We start from the raw sequence: 27772 nt of genomic DNA, 5'->3' as shown, positions 1-27772 counted from the left end.
CATGTTTAGGGAGAGATATTATTCATCCTGGCTCAGCCAGGAAAGAAGCCAGCCCCAGAATCCTGCTGCTGGAGAGAGTGAGGTCTAGAATTAATCCCTTGCTCCACTTTCTCCCAGCTGGCTAAATCAAGCAGTAATCCTAAAAGGGAATTTCAGGCTATTTGTGACTCCCTACCTTCTCCACCCCACCCCACACACACAGTGTTTAGGGAGGAGAGGGCAGAGCCTTTGGATCAGAGTAATCTGTTTCTAACCCACTTCTATTCTCAGGGATTACTTCTAGGGGGAGGGGGAGGGAGAGGGAAAGAGAAATAAATCTCAGCGCCTTCGTGCTTGAGAATGTGAGGAGGAAACTCCAGATGTGCCTTTGCGGCAGTAGGCATTCCACGAACCTGGGAGCTCTCTCCATTCCCAGCGTCCACAGGCTGGAAAGGCAAAGCCTAAACTGGGGTTTGGCAATAATAGGCACTGAATGAAAGAGTGGGAAGTTCATGGCTTGTGTGCAGATGAAGGTAAGAACTGTCCCTGCTTGTATCTCCAAGTTTCATAACTTTATATGCTCAAGTTATGAGTAAAGTCAACCGGTCAATAAATAAGTGTGACACGGTGAGAAAGGTCTCTAAGGACAAAGGAAACATGGCCCCACTGGTGCTGGCTTCCATTTGTTTTGTGGCCTTACACGAGTCACTTTACGTCTCTGATCACAAACTTGTCCTTAGTAAAAGGGGAAGAAAGTCTCTCTCATGCATCCTAAAAGCCCAGATTCCTAAGTGATCTCCTCCCTATTTATAACACACAAAGACTGGATCCCCGGATCATGTACCAGCATGACTCTTTTGTGGGCCTCTTGTGAATCTGGTGTTTGGCACACATTTCCTCTAGCCTGTACCCCATCCTCCACACCCTATACTTCCAACATCCAAACATGCTTTCCCCAACACGGCATTCTTTTATTTTCAGATGCTCTCCAGTAGCTGGATGTGTGCTAATGCAGGAAACTTCCACTAGAGGGTACCAGGGCTGCACTGGGATCTCAGATCCCAAGTTCTGTGCAATTCGGGACTTTTAAATCTCTTCTTGGTTGTGAAGTACAGAGCTATCTATTTAGTGCTCATCACCTTGTCTGCTCTTTACTGAGCTTAAAAAAATAGTCTTAAAAAGCCTCCATTATTTTGACATCATTTTAAGTTGATTTGATCGCAGCTCAAAGGCAGCTTAGTATGGTGGAATCTATGGGGTTTTCTGGCAACTGATACAGAACTTGTATGATTTCCAAATTCTCTGAGCAAATTGCTTAAACCTGCGGTGGCCCCATACCCTTTGGTGAAATGGGGGTTGCAAAACTGACTTCACTGAGTGATAGCATATGGATTGTATGATTGGTATAATGCAAATGACTGGGGTTATTTAAGTGCCAGAGGAGAATTTTGAAACCTAATGCAGATGGGGAATCTTGGTGTTATAATAGATGGATTTGCAGGAGCCCAGAGTCCCTCTAGCCATCTGAGTCTTCAGGCTTACAGTTTTGAGGCTGATGCTGCTGGCTGCTCGGCCTAGTCCCTCAGTTCCAGCTCATCGATCGCCACAGCATCCTAACCATGCTGCTCCTCTGTCATTTATCTTGGTTTTCAGGGAGGTGAATTACATTTCTATTTCCTACTCATGCCTCCATGAAAACCTCCTTTTCTTCTGCCTTGTGTTTACCCAACTGCCACATTCCTGCCCAGCTCTGCCTTTCCCTTCTCACCTCACCTCTCTGACATTCACTTCTGGAGATTCCTAGACAAGTGAAGGTCTGAAAAAAGGGGGAGGGACAGAGTGTTCAGTACTGCGTGTCAGGAGACACGTTACAGCTGCAGGGCAACCCAGGGTGAAACCACAAGGCAGAGGCCGCAGGGTAGGCAGCTGACAGGCCCGCCCCTTGGCTCCTGTCATCACTGTCTCACCCCAGAATTTTCCTGGCAGGAGTGGGAGAAATTGGTATAGAGTCCTAGAGCCTTGACTCATCCTCTGTTCTAGCCAGGTGCTTCTCAGTTACCTCTAGACTTATCCTTCCAGGGTTCTGTGTTAGCCACATGGCCGTGTCATCTCAAACAGCAAACTCCAAAGAGGAGACAGACCACCTACTCATTTATTCATTCCTATCTTGAGGTTTTTTGTTTGTTTTGTTTTTCGAGACAGGGTTTCTCTGTGTAGCTTTGGAGCCTATCCTGGTACTCGCTCTGGAGACCAGGCTGGACTCGAACTCACAGCAATCCGCCTGCCTCTGCCTCCCGAGTGCTGGGATTAAAGGCATGCGCCACCAACGCCCAGCTCCTATCTTGAGATTTTATGCACTTGATATTTTCCAGATTTTTTTAAATAACTGAAACAATTGTGCTTAACTTTATCCAAAAATAAATAAATAAAAGGAATTGTGCAGGAGAAGGGGGAGGGGAACATGGGACCAGGAAGTAACACCGTGACTCAGGGCCCTATCTAGGGACATAACTCAGGTTTCCCAACCCAACCCTAAATTCCATTCTTTCCCTCCTCCGAGTTACTCATGGACCACAGTGATATTCTGGGATTTCTGGACTTTATAATATTGTTCTTTCTTATGTTGCCAAATTAAGTTCTGTGGATTTGATAGAAAATCAATTGTCTTTTGCTTCCTGACTTAGTTTGTCCATTTCGATATTTGTCCTGTGCAAAATGTGAGATAGGCATGTGCTGCCGTCTAGACAGGTGACCAATACACTTGGAGTCATCTAAGATTCCGGGAAGACTGGTGTAGGGTCTGCCATCCTGAGGTGACATCTTAAGAGACGGCAGATTGCATTCTTGTGAGTCCCTGTACTAGGACTGCTAGGGATTATTTTCTCTCTTATTTTCATTCTTTTTTTTTTTTTTTTTTTGGTTTTTTTTTTTCTGAGAGAGGGTTTCTCTGTGGCTGTGGAACTAGCTCTTGTAGACCAGGCTGGTCTCAAACTCACAGAGATCCACCTGCCTCTGCCTCCCTTTGAGTGCTGGGATTAGAGGCATGTGCCACCAACGCATTTTGTCTTATTTTGTTTTGCTTCACAGGTTTTTGTTTGTTTATTTGTTTTTTTCTGTGTGGCCCTGGCTTGCCTTGGAACTCACTCTGGAGACCAGACTGACCTTGAACTCAGAGATCCACCTGCTCTGCTTCCCAAGTGCTGAGACTAAAGGCATTTATCACTATGTCAGGCTTGAGATTTATTTTCTTACCTTTCCATTATTTAGAGGTTCCAGTTACCTCTAAACTAAGGCCACACTTCCTAAAGATATTAACTGGTTTCCAGGAAAGTCAATTTTAGCGCTATCCTTTGGCAGAGGGAGTGGAGTCATTGCATACAGGCCAGGACATCCTTTCTGCCAGAGATCCCCATCTGGAAGAAAGAAAGTTTCAGAGTTTCCAGAACGGCTGCCTAATGGGGGAGGAGTAGTGAAAGAGCCACAGAGAGAAGAAAGCCATGGGGATGGAACCCCCAGCTTCATGGTCTGAAAATAAAATCAAATTCTGGAGACATGGCCCAGCATCACTGTACCTCTCCCATCCTGACCCTCTGATGGAATTTCTTTAGTTTGCCATTCCTTAATTTACTCCTTAATTTTATTGTTCATACAGGGATTCCCTGTATCCCAGACTGGTCTTGAACTTACAATCTGTCTGCCTTAACCTCTCAAATTCTAGAATTACAGATGTTCACCTCCATGTCTAGCTGGTTACTTTATCTTTCCTATGTGTTTACCTATCTCTCCTACCTCTCTATCCAGGCATTTTGTTCTATTCAAGGTTTATTTTATGTGTATGAGTGTCTTGTCTGCTATATGTCTGTGCATCATCTGCATGTCTGGTGTCCACAGGAGCCAAAAGAGGGCATCTGATCCCCTGGAACTGGAGTTAGAGATGGTTGTGAGTCACCGTTGTGGGTGCTGGAAATCAAACTTGGGTCCTCTGGAAGAGCAGCCAGTGCTCTTAACTACTGAGCCATCTATCCAGCGCTATTTGCTTATATTTTGAGACAATGTAGCACTGGTTGGAACTCTCTATGTAGACCAAACTGTCCTCAAACTCAAAGGGATCTACCTGCTTCTACATCCCTAGAGTTGGGATTAGAGGCATGTACCACCATCCCTGCCTTGTAGACTATGTTTTAATATGCCATGGGAAAACAGAATTGCAGAGTTACAAGAACATTCTTATAACCTGCATTACACAGAAGGTCATTGGAGCCTATGAATTTATGCCATTATTTTGTGCATATGTGTTTTTTTTTCTGGCAAAAAGGTCTCTCTCTTTTTTTTTTTTTTTCTTTTACTATGTTCTCAAAGGGTTCTATGATCAGACCAGTCTGATCTGAACATAAAAGTTGAGTGGTAAAATCATGCTCGGTACACACAAGGTCCTGTGTTCGTTCCTCATTGTAGAGAAAAAAGTAATACTCAAATGCACCATCTAAATCATGAAGTTCAGGGTGTGTTTGGTTTTTTGTTTTTTGTTCTTTTTTTTTTCCAGAATAAAGCTGGGAATTAAAGTTAATTTCAGGATCTGGGTTATGACTTCTCCTTTTAGAAATAAGTAAGAGAAAATGTATTATATCAGTGTGTATCATAAGTAGGAAAACCAGCTTTTGGTTAACATTGACTTAGAAATTCATATAAAATAACTTATTTTTTTCCGGGCGTTGTTGGCGCACACCTTTAATCCCAGCACTCGGGAGGTAGAGGCAGGTGGATCTCTGTGAGTTCGAGGCCAGCCTGGTCTCCAGAGTGAGTGCCAGGATAGGCTCCAAAGCTACACAGAGAAACCCTGTCTCGAAAAAACAAAAACAAAAAAAGTTATGTAACTGTGTAGGAACAGATAGGGCAGATGGCAAACCCTTCCCTACCCATCATTAAGATCCAAGGCCAACAAACTGGGAGGTGGTGGGGCAGGCCTTTAATCCCAGCACTCAGGAACCAGAGACAGGTGGATCTCTGTGAGTTCGAAGCCAGCCTGGTCTGCAGAGCGAGTTCCAGGACAGGCTCCAAAGATAGAGAAAACCTGTCTTGAAAACCACCTTCTCCCCCCAAAAAGCCCATGGCCAACACAATAAGAGACAGAGGAAGAAGAAAAAAGCAGGTCCAGAGTGGTGACAAATGACTTAAATCCTAGCACTCCAGAGGCAGGTGCAGGCAGACCTCTGTGAAATGGAGACCAGTTCCAGGACAGCCAGGACTACATAGACTGTTGAGAGAAAGAGAAAGAGGGAGAGAACAAATATATTTCATAGTTTGACACAGGAGACCTAAAGACTCAAGATGAACTATCCTTTTACATGTACACGTTCTACAGTTTGGACTGCAATATGGAAAGATGATTTGACACAAAGGGTGTGACCAGAGAGTAATAGAGTAAGGAGGAAAACCCAACAAGGCCTGTCTGTTGAGATTCCTGGCCTATGTGTATTATTCCTTACATGGGGTAGGATAGGGTAATAGGTTCCAATCAAAAGTGTAAGTTTCTTTATAGTCAACTCACATAGGGAGGTTGAGGGAACTGCAGTAGCATTTTGAGGTTACGGGTCTGGCTTTGGGAGAAAGGACTGCTTTTCCTCTTGTCATACTTGTGATCTGCCTTGGGCAGGAAGAATCCTAGTGTCTGTGTGACTTGCCTGGGAGAGAATGAGAGGGTCAAGAGACAGCAGGGCAGAGATTAGGAAGAAACTTAGCTCCTGAGATCTTTATTTGGGGCTATTGTTTGCTGAGCCATCCACAATTTTCAAGCTCCTTTTCTTATTTGCATATTTCTGCACTTTTCTTCTTTATTAATAATACCATATTAATACTACCACTCTGTGGCTGACCCATTAAAACAAGCTGGTCCCACCAAGTGACCCACATTACACACTTCTAAAGCAAAGCCAAAACTCAGCTGCAAGTAAAGCAATCATTGAGGACCTCCCTGTTAAAAAGAAAGTCAGCCTCTCTCTCTCTCTGTCTTGAGACAGGGTTTCTCTGTGTAGCTTTGGAGCCTGTCCTAGAATTTTCTCTGTAGACCAGGCCGGCCTCAAACGCACAGAGATCTGCCTGTCACTGCCTCATGAGTGCTGGAATTAAGGACATGTGTTATCTCCTTCCTGCAAAAAGTTGTTTTTTTTTTGTTTTTTTGTTTTTTTTTGATTTTTCAAGACAGAGTTTCTCTGTGTAGCACTGGCTGTCCTGAAACTCACTCATAGAGATCTTATTGCCTCTGCCTCCTGAGTGCTGGGATTAAAAGTGTGTTACTGCGGGCGGTGGTGGTGCACGCCTTTAATCCCAGTACTCGGGAGGAAGAGGCAGGCGGACCTCTGTGAGTTCGAGACTAGTTCTTGGTCTACAAGAACTAGTTCCAGGACAGCCTCCAAAGCCACAGAGAAACCCTGTCTCGAAAAACAAAACAAAACAAAACAAAGTGTGCAACTACTGCCCAGCTGAAAAGTCCCTCTTCAGCAATGCAGACTCTCCAGCAATTCTGACAGAGGCTTTGTGACCGTCAATGCTCATTCCCCCACCAATCCCTGAAAACTGATGTCTAGATTATTCCTTTTTTTAATTCAGCTTTCAACTTTGATTAGGTTCTCTCCTTTGACTCTTTCAAAAACATTTTTACATTAATTTCTTTAATTGTGTGTGTGTGTGTGTGTGTGTGTGTGTGTGTGTGTGTATCTCTCTGTGTGTGTGTATCTCTCTCTCTCTGTGTGTGTGTGTGTGTGTATCTCTCTCTCTGTGTGTGTGTATGTGTGCGTGTGTGTGTGTGCACATGCATGCCTTTGTGGGTGGGTGTGCCATCTGTGCATATGTGCAGGTCTCACAGCAACATGCAGAGGTCAGAGGACAACTTGTAGGAGTTGGTTCTCAACTTTCACCTTGCTGAGGCAGGATCCCCTTTCTGCTGCTGCATATCCAGGCTAGCTGACCTGCTAGATTCTGGACAATTCTATTGCTTTGGAGCCTATCCTGGAACTAGCTTTGTAGACCAGGCTGGCCTCGAGCTCACAGTGATCTGCCTGCCTCTGCCTCCCGAGTGCTGGGACTAAAGGTATGAGCCACCAATGCCCAGTGTGTATGGAGGAGCTTTTACTATGCTAAATCATCTCCCTAGCATTAGAGATCTTTTTTTCTTTTGTTGTCTGAGACAGGGTTTCTCTGTATAACAACCATTGTGGCTGTCTTAGAACTCAATCTGTAGACCAGGCCTCCAACTCAAAGTAAAGCTCATTCTTAACCCTAGCAAATATTCTCTTTACTTGGTTCCTTACGCATTCTAGTCTAAGTGTCCTAGTGGTCCCTGCACTATAATTCAGGCTGTCTCAGCCTGTTCTGTTGGCCGACCTGCTCAGTGAAAGGATTTATCATTGTAAGAAGCACAGGTTCTGGACCACTTCAGCCTGTACCAAAGAATGTGTGAGGGGGAATTAAGGGCAGAAGGGTGTAGTTTAGGCAAGTTCTTTTTCTCTGAAGCGGTGGGGCCTCTGTCTTCTGTCTCTGGGTGGATCTTCCCAGACAGGAAGCTACTGGCCTGTCAGTCTCAGACAATTTAGCACACTGTGAAATCCAGGATGTGCCTGAGGCCAGTTAAGGCAAGGCTATTCAAACATCTATTAAGACCCAACACGGGAGTTAGACATTGCTGTGGTGTTGGGTACAACATAATCAAGTCACATTTTTTTAAAAATGAAACTGATTGTCTGGCTTGCTAGCTGCAGGGGTGTGCTAAGTGTCTAAAGAACCAGAGACTTGATGGTATTGTTTGGAGGAGAGGCAGCCAGAGGAGAAAAGGAGAAAGGAAAGTAGAAGATGTTTATCCCTGGGTTTTTTGATTCTTAGGAACAGTTGCGATTAAAGACATCAGCAACACTGACAGAGGAAGGCACCTTCTGAAGTCTTCTACCCAAGGTGAGTCAAACACCTTGCCTGTTTATCTGGAATGGTGGGAGGAAAGGGAAGACAGGAGGGCAAAGGGCAGTTGGGAAAAGTTCCAAGGCCTCTGAGTGTGTGTTTCTGCATGTGGGAGTGGTTGTGTGAAATGCTAATTCCTGCTATTTCTTGGCAGCTTTTCTGGAAACTGTGATGACAGCTCCTGGTGGGAAAAATCACCAATGATCACAGTATTGTCTTGCTTCTAGGTAACTGGCTGTCACCTGAACTGTTTCCTATGGCAGATTGACTACTGAAGATTCATTTCTTTTCTCTTGCTCATTTGATAGAGTTAGGGCATTATTTTCACTGTTTGATAGCTCTTGTTTTGGGTAGAGAGAAAGGTTCATGTTTCTTTTTGTTGTTTTTGTTTTTATTTTGTTTTCTTTCTTTTGAGACGGGGTCTCACTATGCAGCTTAGGCTGGCCTGGAACTTGTTATATGCAGACCAGGTTAACCTCCTATTCCCAGCAATATTGCTCTTCTGCCTCTGCCTCCTGAGAGTTGAGAAGCTCATTTTTAAAGAGCAGTGAGCCAATAGCCACAATCTCAATATTAGCCAGAGAGCTTATTGAAGAATGAAAAGCCCTAGAGAGGAGACCAAGTCCACAGAGAAGACAAAGTTTTTCTGTGTGTCTGTCTATTTATTTTCCTGAGATAAAGTTTCTCTGTGTAGCTCTGGCTGTCCTGGAATTCACTTTGTTGACCACAATGGCTTCAAACTCAGAGATCTGCCTGCCTCTGCTTCCCAAGTGTTGGGATTAAAGGCGTGGGCCATCATATCCAGAGATGGTTTAAAATTTTTTAACTTTTAATTTTATGTGTACAGGTGTTTTGTTTGCATGTATGTCTAAGCACAACACGAAAACAGTGTCTTGGGAGGTCAAAAGAGGGCATCAGATCCCCTGGAAATAGAGTTATAGGTGGTTGTGAGCTGCCTGGTGGGTTCTGAGAACAGAACATGGACCTCTTGGAAGAGCAGCCAGTACTCTTAACCCCTGAGCCATCTCTTTATCCCCTAAAGTAGATAAAAAACAAAACCAACAAAAACCACCTTTCCTTTTTTCCCCCTTTTTGTTGAAATGGATTGAATGTAGCCTAGCCTGGCCTTGAACTCACTAGGTAGCTAAGGCTGGCACTGAACTCTGGACCCTCCTGCTCCAGCTCCCCAGTGCTAAATTACTGTGTGACAGACAGTTTCTCTCTTTAGGGTATGCTCTAACTAGCTTTAGACGTTCCCGGGATATCTTTAGTTCATTTATTTGTGTGACAGGAATTTGGTCTCTCCAAGATATTATGAAAAGGAAAAGAAAAGAAGCTGAGCATGGTGACATACACCTGTAATCCCAGCACCTCGAGACAGAGGCAGGAGGATCATTAAAAGTTAAAGGCCAGCTTTTATCTTTTTTGAGACCCTATCTCAAAAGAAAACAAAAGTTTTTTTAAAAAAAGGAATAAATGATATTTAAACTCCTAAGAAAGTAATACCTTCTACAGCCTTCTTTTATTGTTTTCTCAAGCTATTCTGTTGAAGTAAACTGCCTGTGGATGACCTGTTGTTTTTTAAGTGGGTGTTGGGCATTGCTAAGGAGCCTCTTGAATAATTTCCGCCTCTTAACTGGGACAGAGATTCTGGCTATTGACATAAACAGAGAAAGGACAAAATAGAACTCAGCTGGTCCTAAAACCTCAGGTTTTCAATACACACCACAAAAGCATTTGGTTCTGAATTCAAAGCTAGATCACTGACCAGGCGTTGTGGCCCTTGCCTGTAAACCCAGCATCAAGTAGCTTAAGGCAGGTGGATACAAATTTGAGGCCAGTCTGAGCTACATACAGTCACCCTGCCTCAAAAGAAGAGAAAAAGATAAATCAAGCTAGATCATGCAAACACAGATCAGTTCTATTGACATGTGTGCTTGTGAACAAATGTAAAAGGCTTGATGCGATAGTACACCCCTGTAATCCCAGCACTTGGCAGGTGAAGGTAGAAGGATCTGGAGCTAAAGGCCATTCTAGGTTATGGACTGAATTAGAATTTGAGACCAGCCTGGGCTACATGAAACCTTATCTCATAGGGGGAAAAAAAATCAGAGGTTTGGTGGTGGTCATGCTGGTCATGCAGTTAAGAACACTTGCGACTCTTGCATATGACCTGAATTCGGCTTCCAGCACCCACATGATGGTTCACAACCATCTGTATCTTCAGTTCCAGGGGAACCAATGCCCTCCGAAGACACATACCTGTAGGCAAAACACCCAAACACATAAATAATACACAACAAAAAAATGGTCAGTCATGATGGTATGTGCCTTTAATCTCAGCACTTTGGGGGCAGAGGCAGATCTCTATGGGTTCCAGGTCAGCCTGGTCTACACAGTGAGTTCCAGCCAGGGCTACAAAGTAAACCCCTGTCTCAAAAAGGAGAGAAGGGCCCGGCATTGGTGGTGCACGCCTTTCATCTCAGCATTTGGGAGGCAAAGGCAGGAGGATCTCTGTGAGTTCGAGGCCAGCCTGGTCTCCAGAGCGAGTGCCAGGATAGGCTCCAAAGCTACACAGAGAAACCCTGTCTCGAAAACCAAAAACCAAAAAACAAAAAACAAAAAAAAAAAGGAGAGAAGGATGGAAAAAAAGAGGAAAGAAGAAAAAAGTCCACACCTGGAAACAAATGAGTGTACATCATAAATGGAATGCTCCATAATGATATGCCATGTGGTCGACATGTCACCTTTTAGGAATGCTTAGTTCATTGTGCTGAACCAACCTCGGTGTATGAAATGCTCACACAGCATTTGTCCAACTCTGAAAATAAGTTTGTGATGCTTTGTCTCAGGTTGTTTATCTTTGACTTTGACGTTCACTGAATGAATCTATATATTCCACAAAAATAATCAGGAGTTCAGTCCTTAAAAACCAAACCAGATTCCTTACTTTTAGGCTTTTGGGTATCTATAGCTTCTACAGACATGGGTAGGAATGAATGCTGTGCAGAGTCTAGGGAAAGAAGAAACAGAAAACTGTGACCATGGAAACAGGGTGGGGACGAGTGTTCACAGACAAGTAGCACATACAGATCCTCAAAAAAATACTGCAGTGTATCCAGGGAAAATCAGTAAGAAGGGCAGACAGGAGCTGGAGACAAGTTTTGTCAAAGAGCATTGGCTATAGAGGACCAGGGTTCAGTTCCCAGCATCCACATGGTGGCTCACAACTTCCTGTAATTCCATTTCCAAGGGATCCAACATCTTCTGGCTTCTAAGGCTTCCTGCATAAACATTGTGTTGGGATAATCTTTTTGTACACTGTTTGAAGACATATGTTTTACCTCACTGCCTAAGGCACCTTCTGATTGGTTTAATAAAGAGCTGAATGGCCAATAGCTAGGCAGGAGATGATAGGCAGGACTTCTGGGGAGAGATAGGAACTCTGGGAAAGATTCTGAGGCAGGGAATTCACCAGCCAGACTCAGAGGAAATCAGGCATACTTTACTGTGGAGAGGTAACAAGTCATGTGGAAAAATGTAGATTAATGTAAGTGGGATAATATAAGTTTTAAGAGTTCATTGGGAACAAGCCTTAGCTAAGGCCAAGCTTTCATAAGTAATGAAATTCTCTGTGTTATTACTTGGGAGCTGGCAGTACACGGAACAACCCATTACAACATGATGCAGCTGATAGTACAAGGAACAACCCATTACAACGTGGTGTACACACAGACAAGTATACACATAAATTTGTTTGTTTTTGTTTTTTTGAGACAGGGTTTCTCTCTATAGCCCTGGCTGTCCTGGAACTCACTCTGTAGACCGGGCTGGCCTCAAACTCACAGAGATCTGCCTGCCTCCGTCTCCTGAGTGCTGGGATTAAAGGTGTGTGCCACTACCACCCAGTTCACATACAATTTCTTTTTTTCTTCTCCTTTTTTTTTTTTTTTTGGTTTTTCAAGACAGGATTTCTCTGTGGCTTTGAGGCTGTCCTGGAACTAGCTCTTGTTGACCAGGCTATCCTGGAACTCACAGAGATCCACCTGCCTCTGCCTCCCGAGTGCTAGGATTAAAGGCAAGCACCACTACCACCCAGTTTACATACTATTTAAATTAAGTAAATAAAAATATTGAAAAAAAAAGGACATTTTTCTTGGTGGTCACTAGCATTTCCTCAATTTCCAACAGTGCCATCAAATCCTTTGTCTCTAGAACCTCTCAGGGCCTTGTTTTCTTCTGTAAAATTGGTTGTTGAACTACATAATCTTTGAAGTTCTTTCTAGCTCTTAAATTAGATATAATTTGAGCAGGGCAGTGGTGGCACACGCCTTTAACCCCAGCACTTGGGAGGCAGAGGCAGGCAGATCTGTGATTTCGAGACCAGATAAAAGCAAGTTCCAGGACAGCCTCCAAAGCCACAGAGAAACCCTGTCTCGAAAAACAAAACAAAAATTATACATAATTTAACTTTCTTTGCATGATATGTGTATGATGTGTGTGCATCATACTAGACCATCAACATTTAAAATTCTTTTTCAGGCCAGGTGGTGGTGGTGCACGCCTTTAGACCTAGCATTTGGGAGGCAGAGATAGGCAGATCTCTGATTTTGAGGCCAGCCTGGTCTACAGATAAGTTCTAAGACATCCAGAGGTACACAGAGTAGCTGTTTTGAAAATAGCAGTAAAACAAACAAAAAACCTAAACGATTAAAAACAAAATGAATTAACCATCAAGAAGGGGGAAAACAAATATTCATATGCCTGATATATGGTTCATGTCCACATAGTATAAGAAATAGCTAAAAATCAACAAGAGAAAGTGATCCATTGAATGACTAGATTTGAACAGATACTTCACAAAGATGTATGAATGAACAATGAGCCATGAACAGGCACTTCCCGTAATTGCTGTGATTCTTTCAGAATGAAAAGCCTTGCCCTCGGCTTTTGGGAAGGCTGCCAGCAAACAGCCATCAACTGTCAGTCCACTTTAGTGATTACCTCAGCTTGTCTAAGGATTTGATGGGGTATATAGGCCACCCTTTAACCAAGCAAAAATCCCCAGGCATCAGATTCATTGATTTCGAGGATAGCTGAGATTCCTGATTTGTAGCTCTCTGAGCCCTCTACTTTACTGGTTACTTCTTTTTTCTTTTTAGACTGGCTCTTTGCATGATATAATATGTCCTGTGTGTGTGTGTGTGTGTGTGTGTGTGTGTGTGTGTGTGTGTGTGTGTGTGTGTGTGTTTGGAGTGGGAGATGGCACATGCCACACTTGAGTGTGAAGATCATAAAATAACCTCAGGTGTCAGTTTGTCTTTCATCTTCTTTGAATCAGGTTTCTTTTGGTGTTCCTGAATGCATATAGACCAGACTATCTGCCTCAAGAGTTTCTGTTTATTCTCCCGTCTCCACCTCTCAGTAAGAGTATTGGAATCATAGATGCTTACTACCAATGCTAGCTTTATGTGGTTTCTGGAATTCCAACTCAGGTTCTTACATTTTCAAAGCAAGAAATTTGCCCACTGACCTGTCTCTGAAATCCAAAGTCCACATCGCAGAGATTTAACCATTGCTATTGCTTATAGTTTCAGTGGGTCCAAGGGGGAGGGGGATGTTTGTGTCTTCAAAGTTTTGTCCACAGTGTTATTGTGAGTAGTGGAACTTTCCAGGGGTAGTGTCTAGTGGAAGGTGGTTAGGTTATAGGAGATACTGTCCACAGAAGAGATTCATGTAGTTATCAAAGCGTCCTCATTAGTCCTTTTAGAATGTGTCATCAACAGAGCAAGACAACCCAACATGCTTGGGCCCTTCTGCATACAGCCCTTTCTCTTTCTGAGTCCCTACCATGATGTGACATAGCCATGTGGGGTTTCAGACAGTCTGAACAGATGAATCGGCTTGATTTTAGCTCACAGCCTTCACAACTGTGAGCTAAACAAACCTGTTTTCTTCATAAAGTATGCATCCTCAAATGTTTTGGTATAATCTCCCAGTTTATTATTTTAATGGCAGTTGAAGTGGGACCCTGAGGAAAGAAGTGAAATCAGGTGATATTATGAAGGTAGTGCCACCATAATGACATTAGTAGGCTCAGCTAGAAGAGGAAGAGAGACCCAAACATGGTGTCCACCATGTGACACCCTCCTGCCATGTTCTCCTGTAACAGACAAAGCCCTTACCAGATGCCAGGCCCATCCTGTTGAACTTTTCAGCTTCTCGACCCAGGAGTTAAATAAACCACCTCTACAATATTTTTAAAGCCAAGGACTTGTTGGGCTGGAGAAATGGCTTAGTAGTTAAGAGCTCTGCTCTGCCAGAGGACCTGGTTTCGATTCCCTGGGTGGCTCACAACCTGTAACTCTAGTTCCAGCATATCCAACACTCTCTTATGGCCTCCACAGATACCTGATTTGCAGGCAAAACAACCAGGATGGCCTTAATCAAGGTAATCTTTCTGCCTGGGCCTCCCAAGTGCTGGGATCACAGGCATATGCCACTAGGACTGACTTAAATTCTATTTTTAAGATAATGACTCTGGTATTTTGTTATACCAATAGAAAATGGCCTAATACACTTCAGAGTGTGAGCAGAAGGACATCCCTCTTTTTTTTTTTTTTTTTGGTTTTTCGAGACAGGGTTTCTCTGTGTAGCTTTGGAGCCTATCCTGGCACTTGAGCTCACAGAGATGCGCCTGCCTCTGCCTTCTGAGTGCTGGGATTAAAGGAGTGCTCCACCAACACCCCTGCAGGACATTCTCCATCACTCCTTGCCAGGTGGCTGTAAAGATAGCTCAGTTGATAAATGGTTTACTGTATGAGAATGAGGACCTGAGTTTGAATCTTTGGAACCTACATAAAAACCAGAAATGGTAAAAACAACAAACAAACAAAACCAGAAATGTTAACACATCTGCAACTTTCACACTGACTGGGGCAGTGAAATCAGGAGACTTCTTAGAGCTTAGTGGCCAGACTCCCTAGCAGGATTGACAAAACAAACTCTAGGTTTAGTCAAAACCCCTGTCTAAAAAAATAAGATGGAGATCTGGGCAGTGGTGGTGCACGCCTTTAGTTCCAGAACTCAGGAGGCAGAGGCAAGTGGATCTCTGTGCACACTTATAATCCTACTAATCAGAGATATGATGAGTAAAGTTTAGTGTTATCCTTGGCTACATTGTGAGTTGGAGGCCAGCCATGACTACATGAAACTCTCAAGACCAAAGAGCAACAAACCAAGGAAACAACAACAAAAACTTCCTGTCTATTAATTTTCTCTTTGCATTTACTACCAAGGGAACCCAACTGTGACAATACCCAAGATGATTAATGATCAAGGGTTTTGAATTAAATGCAAACCAGGAACTGCTACTTCACATCCACTAGAAGGGCTGAAAGGACTAATAGTAAATGTTAGTGAAAGTGTAGAGAAACCAGGACTCTTAGGCAGTGTGGTAAAATGGCACCCATATTTTGGAGATTATCTGGCAGTTTCTCTCTCTGTCTCTGTCTCTGTCTCTCTCATTATTGTTGCTGTTTTTGTTGTTGTTTTTTGGAGACAGAGTTTCTCTGCCTGACAGTCCTCACTGTCCTGGAACTCACTCTATAGACCAGGTTGGCCTTGAACTCACAGAGATCTGCCTGTTTCTGCCTCCTGAATGCTGGGATTAAAGGCGTGCACCACCACTGCCAGGTTGCCATTTTCTTATAAAGTTAGATACTTAACCCATGATCCAGCACCAGGTTAGCCAGTTGTGATAACACATGCTTGTGATCCCAGCACTCAGGAGGTAAAGGCAGTAGGGTCAGAAAATCAAGTGTATTATTATCAGCTACATAGTAAGTTTGAGGCCAGCATGAAACACATGAGACAAGCACACTGTATGAAATAGATCTGGCCCACATATTTGAATCCTACCAAATGATCACACTGCTGTGAAGTACAAGAACAGAAGGCAAAAATACTCTGTGGCATTAGAAAGTAGAAGGTAACTTTTGGGTTAACTGTGAGTAGGGATTAGAACTGATGAAAAGCACCACAAAAAACCTCCTGACTTGCTAAAAGACTCTATATCTTGTTTTAAATCATAGTTACATGCCACATGGTAGTGGTGCACATCTTTAATCCCAGCCCTCAGGAGGCAGAGGCAGTCGAATCTCTGAGTTTGAGTCCAGCCTGGTCTACAGAGCAAGTTCCAGGACAGCCAAAGCTACACAGAAAAACCCTGTCTTGAAAAACCAAGAAAACAAAAAACACTGCAGCTACAATTTTCAATAGTCATTGACCTGACTACTTCAGATTTTCCTGGTTTACCATATGTACATTGTTTTTCAATAAAATAAAATCTTATATACACATATGTGTAGGGAGAGATCTTACTAGGTACCTATGTCACTGAGCATGCCCGTTTGGGTATGGCCACAGGTGCGTACAGGGTGTGTGGGATATAGGCCTGGGGAGAGGGAAGCGTGGGTCTCTCAGGGTTCCGGTTAGGTCTTGGAGACTAGTAGAGACTGGATGCTCAGAGCGCTGACCCTGAGTTATTGATTTCTCCCAAATAAAATTACCTGTATAGGATAATGTTCATCCTACATCTACACATATGAAAATAGGTGAATTGTGGGTGGCTAGAGAGATGCCTCAGTGGTTAAGAGCACTGGGAGTTCTAGGACAGCCCAGTCTAAAGAGCAAGTCCTAGGACAGCCACGGCTGCACAGAGAAACCCTGTCTTGAAAAGCAAAAAGGAAGAAGAATTGGGGTCTGGGGAGATGACTTAGTTGGTAAAGTGTCAGTCTTGCAATCAGATCCCCAACATCCAGGTAAGAGGCCAGGCATGGTAGAGCTCTCCTGTAATCTTTGGAGATAAGAGGGTCTCTGGAGCTAGCAGGCAAGCCAAACCTGTTGAAGTGGTGGGTCCTAGGTTCAGATCCTATCTCTAAAAATATAAGGTAGATAGCAATAGAGGAAGATATCAGACATTGATTAATTTATGGCTTGTGCATGGATGCAAGAACACAACACACACACACACACACACACACACACACACACACACACACACACACACAGAGAGACAGAGAGAGAGAGAGAGAGAGAGAGAGAGAGAGAGAGAGAGAGAGAGAGAATGAATCATGGTGCATGCTAGGCATTCAATAAACACAACAAGCAAAGAGATTTTTTTTCTGAAGAATTTTTTTTTTTTTTTCCGAGACAGGGTTTCTCTGTATACAGCCTTAGCTGATATGCAGACCAGGCTGGCCTTAGACTCACAGAGAGAGATGTCCCTGCCTCTGCCACCTGAACCATGGGATTAAAGATATATGCCACCATGCCTAGCTAAATAAATCATTTTTTAAAATTCCTATGAAAGCCAAGTATGGTGGATCATATCTATAATCCTAGAACTTGAGATACAGAGACAGAAGGCTAGCCTAAGCTCCATGAGACTCTATCTGGAAAAAGAAAATTGTTGAAAGTGCCAGGTGTGATAGCTCACTTCTATAATCCCAACACTGGGAAGACAGAAATAGGAGAGTCACTGTAATTTCAAAGTCAACTTCAGTTACGTAAGGAGTTGTGGGCCACCTTAGGCTACTATGCAAGATAGTATTTCAAAATCAAACATACAGGACCTGAAGAGCTGGCTTAGTAATTAAAAGTATCTATTGCTCTTGCAAAGGACCAAGGTTCAGTTTCCAGCACTTACATCAGTTTTTAACTCCCTGTAACTCCAGTTCCATGGGATCTGTGGTGGCTTCTTGCTTTACCAGTGAACTGGCCATGGTGGCCACACCCTTTGGGCATGGTTCAGGTGTTCAGACTTGACCCCTTATAAGGTAGAGGAGGGACTGGCTTGATCTCTTGGGTTGTGGTGAAAGCATTGGAAGGGCAGAGACTGCATCTTCTAGAGCAGTAAGACCTCTGTGGTTAATATTATTTGAGTAAGTGCTTCTCTAATAAATATTTAATTATCATTTATCTTGGGTCTGGTGAACTCATTTAAACCCCACCTTCAGGGATCTAGTATCCTCTGACATCCTGAAGTGCCTGCATGTACAAGGTACACATAAAAGTTAACATAGGTACACACTACACACACACACACATATAAAGAGAAAAAAGTTAAAAGCAAACAAAATAAAAATCCCACGAACATTTTACTCTTCATGAACTTTTTCCCCTTCTGTATTAGAAAATCTTAGTTTGGGGACCAATGAGATGATTAAGTGGCTAAAGGCATTTTTTTGTTTGTTTTTCAAGACAAGACAGACAAGGCTGGCCTTGAACTCACAGAGATCTGCCTGCCTCTGCTTCTTGAGTGCTGGGATTAAAGGCACTGGCCACCATTGCCTAATGAGGAAAGGCATTTGCCACTAATTTAGATAGCAAAAATGTGATCCCAGGACCTACTGGTAGGCAAGAACTGATTCCTTGCCTGGGAAGAATGACTCAGCAGTTGGGTTTTTACTGCTTTACCAGAAGACCCAGGTTCAATTCCCAGCACTCACATGGAGTTTTTGTTGTTTTTCGAGACAGGTTTTCTCCATGTAGCCTTGTTTGTCTTAATAGCCATTGTAACTTCAGATCCAGGAGATTTGATACCTCTTCTGGTCTCAGAGGGCACCAGGCATTCACACTATACACATACATACATGTAGGATACACATAAAATATTTTAAAACAAAACTGATTCTTACAAGTTGTCCTCTGACCTCCAAGTGCACTACAGTTCTTGTAAACCCCTGCTCATGAATAAGTAAGTGTAACAAAACAATTTAAAAGCCAGATGTGGTGGTGTACACCTCTGATTCCAGCATTCTGGAGGTGGAGGCAGTTGGATCTCTGTGAGTTTGAGGCCAGCCTGGTCTACAGAGTGAGTTTCAGAAAGTCAGGGTTACATAGAGAGACCCTATCTTAAGAAACCAAATAAAGGGGGGCTAGAGAGATGGCGCAGTGTTTAAGAGTACGTACTGGCTGCTCTTCCAGAAGACCCGAGTTCAATTCCCAGCACCCACATGGCAGCTCACAGCTGTCTGTAACTCCAGTTCCAGCAGATATGGCATCCTCACACAGACATATATGCAGGCAAAATATCAATGCACATAAAATAAAAATAATTTAAAAAGAGAAACCAAATAAGAAATATAAATAAGTAAATTTAAGCTTTGATGTTCACAGGAGAGGCAGAATCAGGTCTAGAATGTCAGCCTGCATCATTGTTAGGTAAGTGGAAGAGCTCAGAGTATATTGAGACAGTAACAGGCAAGAGTGAGAAATGAAAACCATTACCAGTTTCTCAATGTGGTATGTCAGCTCTTGGCTGCCATCTGACAGTGGCCAATATCACTCTCAAAGTAATTTTTTTTACAAGACAAATACAGCACAATTACTACCCTATTCTGAACACAAGTATCTAATCTCAGAAGTAGCATGTGAAGTATCTGAAATATTTGGTGAGACAAGCTGATTTCTATGAAGCCAGTTGAAATTAACTGGTGGTTTGAGAATGGCCCTCGTAGGCTCATATATTTGAATGCTTAGTCACTAGGGAGTGGGGCTGTTTGAAAGGATTAGGAGGAAGCACGCCACTGGGAGTGGGCTTGGAGGTTTCAAAAGCCTATATCCAGTCCCTCTGCCTGCCTGCTGCTCAAAATGTAGCTTTCAGCTACTTCACCAGCACCATTGGTGCTGCCATGCTCCCAGTCATGATAATGGACTAAGCCCCAGTTATAAGAGTTACCGCAGTCATGTTGTCTCTGTACATCAATAGCGCTATGACATTAACCTATGCTGTTTTCCACTAAGGTAAATGCCCTGGCTATAGGGAAGTCAAAAAAGAGATCCTTTTTAGGGTTTCATAGGTTGAAAAACTAAACATGCCGGGCATTGGTGGTGCACACCTTTTAATCCCAGCACTAGGGAGGCAGAGGCAGGTGGATCTCTGTGAGTTCAAGGCCAGTCTGTTCTACAGAGGGAGTTCCAGGACAGGCTCCAAAACAATACAGAGAAACCCTGTCTCGAAAAAACCAAAAAGAAAAAAGAAAAAGAAAAACTAAATATGACAGAATGTCAGTCCACTCTCAATAAAATGACTGGTGCAAACAAAAGCTATATTAATGTATTAATGTTTCTTCTTTTAAATCAAACAGCTCAGGAACAGGGGATGCAGTTCAGTTGGTAGCAGTGTGCTCGACCACTAGGCACAAAGCCCTGGGCTCTGTCCCCAGTGCCATACAAAGTTGAATCTGGCAGTACCAGTCTTAAGGTGAAGACAGGAGAATCAGAAGTTCAAGGTCATTCTCTGCTACACACAAATTTGAAGCCAGCCTGTGATATAGTGAGACCTTTTCTCAAAAATAAACACAAGCCAGAGGTGGTGGTTTTAATAATAAAAATAGGCCAGGCGGTGGTGGCACACGTCTTTAGTCCCAGCACTCGGGAGGCAGAGGCAGGAGGATATCTGTGAGTTCAAGACCAGCCTGGTTTACAAGAGCTAATTCTAGGACAGGCTCTAAAGCTACACAGAGAAACCCTGTCTCGAAAAACCAAAATAAAAAAGTATAAACAAACACACAAATCAAGCAAACAAATGCCATTGGTTGCAGTCTTCACAGTTTGAAAGCAGGATTGGTGATACATATGCAAGGCTCTGGGTCCACCCTAGCACCAAGAAACTTAGTGAGAATTCTATATGAACAATGTATAATGTTGATATGATTGTAAACTCTTTTTCTTTGTTTTTTTGTTTGTTTTCGAGACAGGGTTTCTCTGTGTAGCTTTGGAGCCTATCCTGGCACTTGCTGTGGAAACCAGGCTGGCCTCAAACTCACAGAGATCCGCCTGCTTCTGCCTCCTGGATTAAAGGTGTGTGTCACCAAAGCCTGGCATAAACTCTTTTTTGTTGTTTTCTAGACAGGGTTTTTCTGTGTAGCCCTGGCTGTCCTGGAATTTGCTCTGTAGACCAGGCTGGCCCTGAACTCACAGCGATCTGCCTGTCTCTGTCTCAAGAGTGCTCGGATTAAGGCTGTGAGCTATCACCACCCAGCTATAAATTCTTATTTCGTATTTTAAAAAGGTTTAGTTTTATGTGTATGTGTGAGTGTCTGCATGTATGTCTGTGTTGTGCCCTCAGAGGTCACAAGAAAACATTACATCCCCTGGAATTGGTGTTATCTATGGTTGTGAGCTGTTGTTATGTGGGTGCCAGGAAATGAGCTTGATCTTCTGTAAGAACAGCAAGTGTTCTTCAGCTCTGAGTCATCACTCTTAAGCAGTTTACATTTTAATATAAGCATATATCATGAAATATTGGAGATGTATTTGATTCTAAAATAAAACAAAAACCCACATTGGGATTCACTGGCCTCTACTTCCTGATTGTGGACCCCATGTGGCCAGCTGCTTCAAGTTACTGTTACTACAGTGGATCTGTACCCTCTAAGAGTGAGCTAACATGAACCCTTCTTTCCTTAAAACGACACATGGTTGTTTATCCAAAAACTCAGATTTATAGCTGGAGAGATGGCTCAGTGATTAAGAGCATGGTTCAATTCCCAGAACTCACATGGCAGCTCACAACTGTCTCTAACTCCCATCCTAGGGGATCCAATACCCTCTTCTGGCATGTACCAGGCACTCACACAGTGCACAGGCATTCAGGCAAAACACCCATACACATTGAATAGAATATCAGAAATAAGTTTAAAAAAGAAATTCACATTTAACTAGGTTTCTTTTTATTTCCTGGCAAACTTCTGACCTGGCTGGTGAGTGTGCCTTCTGCCATGACCATGGTGAAGAGGACAGAAGCTTCTGTTCTTCAGATTTTCACTCTGTCCCCTTTACATGGTGGAAAACTTGTAAATACACTTTTAATCATTTGGTGCAGCAATGGGTCAACTATTAAAGTGGATACTTCATCTGCAGCTCTTCGGTTAGTATTTGTGCAAGGGCTAAGAGCCTCGGATTAATCATACAGAGCTATGTCTAGAAAACTTGTTTCTCTTGCTGGGTTTGCTGTTCCTACTGAATGACTCGATTTAATTCTGTAAAGCAGTTTGAGGCCTTCACAAATGCTGAATGAGAATATTTTGTTCTCATGAAGTCATGCCCTGTCTCTTTCCCTAATGGGTTACTCTATTGTTTGGTCTTTCAGGACTTGTCAGACCTCCAGGAGAGAAGCCTGCCAAACAGAGACTGGGACATTGTTATTCCAAGAGGGGGCCTGAAAAACAGCTCTCCTGGCTGGGTGTGGTGGCACACAAGCTTGCCATACCCGCACTCTGGAGGCAGAGATATGAGGAGGTCAGCCTGGTCTTCCCAGAGAGTTCTGGGCCAGTCGGGGCTATGTAATGAGACTATCTTGCAAATTAATGAAGAAAAAAAAAAAAAAACTACAAGGATGAAAGGACAAAAGGAAAAAGAGGCCTGCTGTGCCCAGCTAGAGCACTCCACTCAGCATCAGCTGATGCTCTGTGGCACAGGATTCTGTTACCCTCATTTGAGCAGCCTGGTTATTCTAGCAATCAGATCTTTCTGTCTCCTTCCTGTTACCCGACCTTGACACTACCTATTCATGTGCCCTCTGGCCTTGACTCCAGGCATACAATCCTTTCATTTTCTTTAAACTCAGAAGCCAGAGTATTGGAATTTCACAGGCCTTGGCCTGTCTTATGACAACAGTGGAAGAGTGCATCTGCTGTCAAGAGTGTCCTATAAAACCTAGCATAGTTGGTGTCTCTAATATTTGAATCCTTGTTCTCTCTACAGAGAACAGCAAGAATCTTTGAACAGCATACAGGGCTAGGAGTCTAAACCCCTTCTCACTATGCTTTTAGTCTTTGCTGGTAATTAACCTTGGGTAGACTGCTAAATCTTTATACTGTGTCAGTTCCCTCTCCCTTCTATTTGAAGAACCAGTGACAATAATTGTTATTCTTTTGTTTAAAAAGAAGAAAAGAGAAATATTGTTGAGACAGACATAAGATTATAAGTTTATTATAAGGCAGAATGGGTAGACTAAGAAGAGGAACAGGGTAATGGCTGACCGCCATGGCCGGTCGCCATAGAGAGACAGAGCGGGGAACAGAGAGACGGGGGGGGGGGGGGGGGGGGGGGGGGGGAGCACAGGGGGAGAGAGAGAGCGCGAGCGTAAAGGGGCAGAGAGAGAGAGAGAAAGGTGCAGGGGCCTATCTTTTAAAAATGTTATTCTTTTGTTTAAAAAGAAGAAAAGAGAAATATTGAGACAGACATAAGATTATAAGTTTATTATAAGGCCCGGTAGAATGGGGAGACTAAGAAGAGGAACAGGGTAATGGCTGACCGCCATGGCCGGTCGCCATAGAGAGACAGAGCGGGGAAACAGAGAGAGGGGACAGAGAGCAGGAACAGGGGGAGAGAGAGAGAGAGCGGGAACAGACAGAGAGAGAGAGAGAAAGGTGCAGGGGCCTATCTTTTAAAGGGGTCCTCTGCACCTGTGTGCAGACTTCTTTCCCATGGAACCTTGGGCTGACCAGGGTATTGCCTGAGTGGATTCCACCAGGTAACAGGGGCAGGCCAGCATAATGCCTGAACCTTTCAATAATGAGAAGAAAAATGAACTAGTTTCCAATTTATTTTAGCTAGTCTTGAAATGCTGCCTAAGAATCTTAAATGTTCTGACACAGCCAACTGTGGTTCTATGACCCTTTACCACAGAGTGGAAGAAAGGTTATGAAAAAGGACTTGTAGATTTTTCATTTGAATCTGAATTCCTTGATTTTCATTTCTGTGTTGTAGTTGTTTTGTTTCATTTTAGCAATGTGGAGATGGAATCCAGGAATACATGCTGTGCAAGTAGGCTTTATGCTCAGCATTCCTGTGTGTGTGGGGTGGTGGTGGTGTCGAAAGCCTGTAAGAGAATGTGTGCATGAATATCCTGTCTATGGAGGCCAGAAAAGCAAGTCAAATTCCCTGGAGCTGGAGACACAGGTGGTTGTGAGCTGCCTGATGCTCATGCTAAGAACTGAACTTAGATCCTTGGCAAGGGCAGCAAGCAATCTCTCCAGTGTACCCCATTCCTTGTTCCAATTTCTTTTTTGGAAAAGGTTGAAACATGTCTGATTTTAGAATTTCAAGTTGCAAAATTCATGTGTGAATCCAACCTGAATAGAATTTTTTTTTTTTTTTCGAGACAGGGTTTCTCTGTGTAGCTTTGGAGCCTATCCTGGCACTCGCTCTGGAGACCAGGCTGGCCTCGAACTCACAGAGATCCGCCTGTCTCTGCCTCCCGAGTGCTGGGATTAAAGGTGTGTACCACCAATGCCTGGAGAACTTCAATATTTTAATTCCTGGAAAATGTGCAAGGACGAAGGACTAATAAACTAAATGATTTATGTTGGCTGACAGCCATAACTATAATTTTCTGTCAAACTTTCTGTTACTTCCCCTCAATCTACTGAGCTCTTCTTGCTTTAGGATAAAAAAAAAACAAATCACTTAACAAAAGTACACAAGGTTCAAGAGAGATGACATATTTTGGCATCTCTTGGCACAGGTATACACCAGGTCAGGACACCCCAGAGTTCAATGTGTTTGATGATGCAGACTGGATAGTATCTGGGCTTCCAATTCTGAGCTAACATAGGTGTGGGGTAATAAGAACATAAATCTCTCTTGAATGGTTTGTGTCTTTTATCTTTCGACAAAATATTTTTTTTTTGACCTGCCCTAATTTCTGATGTCAGGTCCCTAAGGTACTCATGCTGTGTCTCTCAGTTCTCAGTGAATGTGTGTTTTATTCAGTGTGATCTCACTTTGAACTAAAATAGACCATAGCCAGAAACCTGCTTGTGCAGGCTTCTCTGGGTTAATAAGCAGGTAAAATTGATTTTTTTTCTCTCTCTGGTTTCTTTGAGTTGGTTCAGAATACAGAGATGCTGTATCTACATCTGATGTTGTATTTATAATCTTAAAAAAGATTCTTAAAAGCTGGCTCCGTAACCAGGTGTGGTGGTACACCTTTGATCCCAGCACTCAGGAGGCAGAGGCAGGCAGATCTCTGTGAGTTCCAGGCCAGCCTGGTCTATAGACAGCTAGAGCTGTTACACAGAGAAACTGTCTTGAAACCAACCCCTGCCCCCTCCCCCCCAAAAAAATATCTGAAAATGGAAGTGCCCCAGATGTTAGCCTTACAATCTCTCTTCACTCACCTCTAGTGTCGTGTTTTTTTTTTTCCCCCTTAGGGACAGACAACTTCCAGTTCAGTCACAAGCTAATTCCCAGCTCTCCTTCCACTTTGTTTTGAGAAAAGATCTCATATAACTAGACTGTCCCAAATTTACTATGTAGGTAAAAATGACGAACTCTTAATTCTACACCTCTGCTCTCTGATTACAGGCATTTACCACCATGCCTGGTCTCTTATGCTTTTTAAGTGCTTTTACTTCAATACTGACTCTAGGGAGGTTGGCAGCAGAGAACTGTCATCTTCAGTTATTTATGTGGTTAAGACTCCAAGGCAATTGCTGTTATAAAGTCACACCCCATGAGATGGGATTCTACCAGGTGTTGGCAGACCTTTGAGTCTTGGATCTCTTTTCTTCACCACACCCTTAAACTGGGTTGGAAAAGGACTGGGCTATTATTCTCTCTACTAGGCATGGGATCAGATACTAAGGGAGGCATAATTCTGATGTCAGTTCTTTCCATCAAGGATTTAAGAAACAAACAGAAAAAGAGCCAAGGGTGGAGAAATTGAAGCCCTAAGACTTATTGTTATGCTGTTGAGGCTTCTAATCATCTCGGTTACACCAATGCCCTGGTTCAAGTTGAGTCCACAATGATTTATTTTTAAATTCTTTCTTCTTAAAGAGTTATTTATCTTTGTGTATATGTGTGTTTTGCCTGCATGTATGTCTGTGTACCACCTGTAGTGCCCAAGGAAGCAAGAAGAGTAAGTTAGAGTCTCTAGAACTGGAGTTATAGTTGTTAGCCACCATGTGGGTTCTGGGAACCAAATCTGGGTCCTCTGAAAGATTAACAAGTGCTCCTAACCTTCAAGCCATCTCTCTGGCTCCTATTTATTTATTGTTTGTGCCTGTGTGAGTTCATGTGCATGAATGATGCATGTGTTGAGTGCAGGTGCCCAGCCATGCATGTGATCAGAGGACAACAATGTGGAGTTTGCTCTCCCCTTCCACTTTTACATAGATTCCAGGGGTGTGGAACTCAGGTTGCCAAGCCTGAGTGACAAGGGCCTCCACCCACTGATCCATCTCCTGGCTGAATTTTTTTAAGTCAATGCAACTGTGGTTGAAACCCAATGCCAGAATGCCAGCACCAGAACACTGTAACCTTTAAAGGCTTGGGATTCCACGAGAAATACTGCAGCTGCATTCCAGAAATCCACATTGCAGACACAGACATCTGCATTCTTGCCTGCAGCTGTTGGTTTCGATCCCTAACACACATTCTACAAAGCTGTGGTGGCTCACACTTCCCAAGAGAACCTAGGTGAACAGGCCCAAGTCAATCTGAAGATCTCCAGTGAATGGGTTGGGTCTGTTGTGTGGCTGCCAGTCATTCAGGGTCAATAAACTTTAGTAATGATTATGAGAAAGGTGGCAGTGGGGGCACTCAAAAGGAAATTTACTGATGGAAAGATACCAAGAAAAACGGAAATCTTTTGGAAATCTTAGGGCCAATCTTTGGCCTCAGTTGATTCTACAGAATACAGTTGCCATTCTCCAATAAATAAATCTGGGCTGGGGTGTAGCTCAGTGGTAGAACCCATGCCTACCAAGAACAAGTCATTGGGTTAGAATCTTCAGCACCATAGAACAAAGAAAAAAAAAAAACTGAAAAAAAAATCTCTACTGTTCGAGCGGTGGTGGTGGTGGTATACACCTTTAATCCCAGCACTCAGGAGGCAAAGGCAGGCAGATCTTTGAGGCCAGCCTTATCTACAAAGCAAGTTCTCAGTCAGCTAGGGCTACACAGAGAAAACCTGTCTTAAAAAACCAAAAACCAAACACAGAAACAAACAAAAAACCTTTATCATATATATATGAATATGATATGTACTCACACAGGCTGGTCTCAAACTCAAAAAGATCTGCTAGCCTTAGCCTCCTGAGTGCTGGGATTAAAGGCGTGCACCACCATACTGCCTTCTAAGTATACTATGCTTCGTAATGTATACTGAATTAACCTACTTCCTTTTCATGAAGAACACAGGAGAGTGGCAACTTTTGGTTTATTTACATTTCCAAATGTCATTACAACAGCCACATTCTAACTTTCAGAAGAGAACCAAGGCTGGTGTCAGCTCTAGACTGATTGTGCTCCAACTTTGTGTCCCTGTCTTTTGGAACCCCTTCATCATATTCTGCAGGTAAGATTCATATTAGTAGAAGTAGAGTTACAATTTCCACCCTTGGAATTGATGTTGAAGCTATAATTTCCAAGTCAATGATGTTTTGCTCTGATCTAACATGGTGGGTTTTATGGCCTCCCATATTCTTTCCATCTTTCTCTTCTTTCCATGTTCCACAGCCAGGGTTTCTTTTCTGTCTGGATATTTTGTCTCCCTACTCTAACTTCTTATAATATCTTTTCCTTGAACCTTCCAATGATCTACATTTTCTCCATGTATCCTTTATGCTATCCTTTTACCCATCATATTATAAAAATGGTAAGACTTGCCGGGAGGTGGTGGCACACATCTTTAATCCCAGTATTCAGGCAGAGGCAGGTGGATCTTTGTGAGTTCAAAGCCAGCCCGGTTACAGAGCTAGTTCCAGGACAGTTAGGGCTACACAGAGACCCCGTCTCAAAAAAAAAAAAAAAAAAAAAAAAAAAAAAA

At 43.1% G+C, this 27772-nt stretch overlaps 1 long non-coding RNA gene across 1 annotated transcript; it reads left to right on the top strand.

Moving 5' to 3' along the window:
• Positions 1-285: 285 nt before the first annotated feature.
• On the top strand, positions 286-27302 carry LOC103160421. The gene is made up of 4 exons (XR_003486888.2): positions 286-512; positions 7855-7923; positions 8081-8153; positions 27213-27302. It is a non-coding gene; the product is annotated as an uncharacterized LOC103160421 (long non-coding RNA).
• Positions 27303-27772: the final 470 nt, after the last annotated feature.

Source organism: Cricetulus griseus, chromosome 7 (assembly GCF_003668045.3).
Source record: "Cricetulus griseus strain 17A/GY chromosome 7, alternate assembly CriGri-PICRH-1.0, whole genome shotgun sequence".
NCBI classification, from domain to species: Eukaryota; Metazoa; Chordata; class Mammalia; order Rodentia; family Cricetidae; genus Cricetulus; species Cricetulus griseus.
This window is presented reverse-complemented; position numbering and strand designations above follow the sequence as displayed.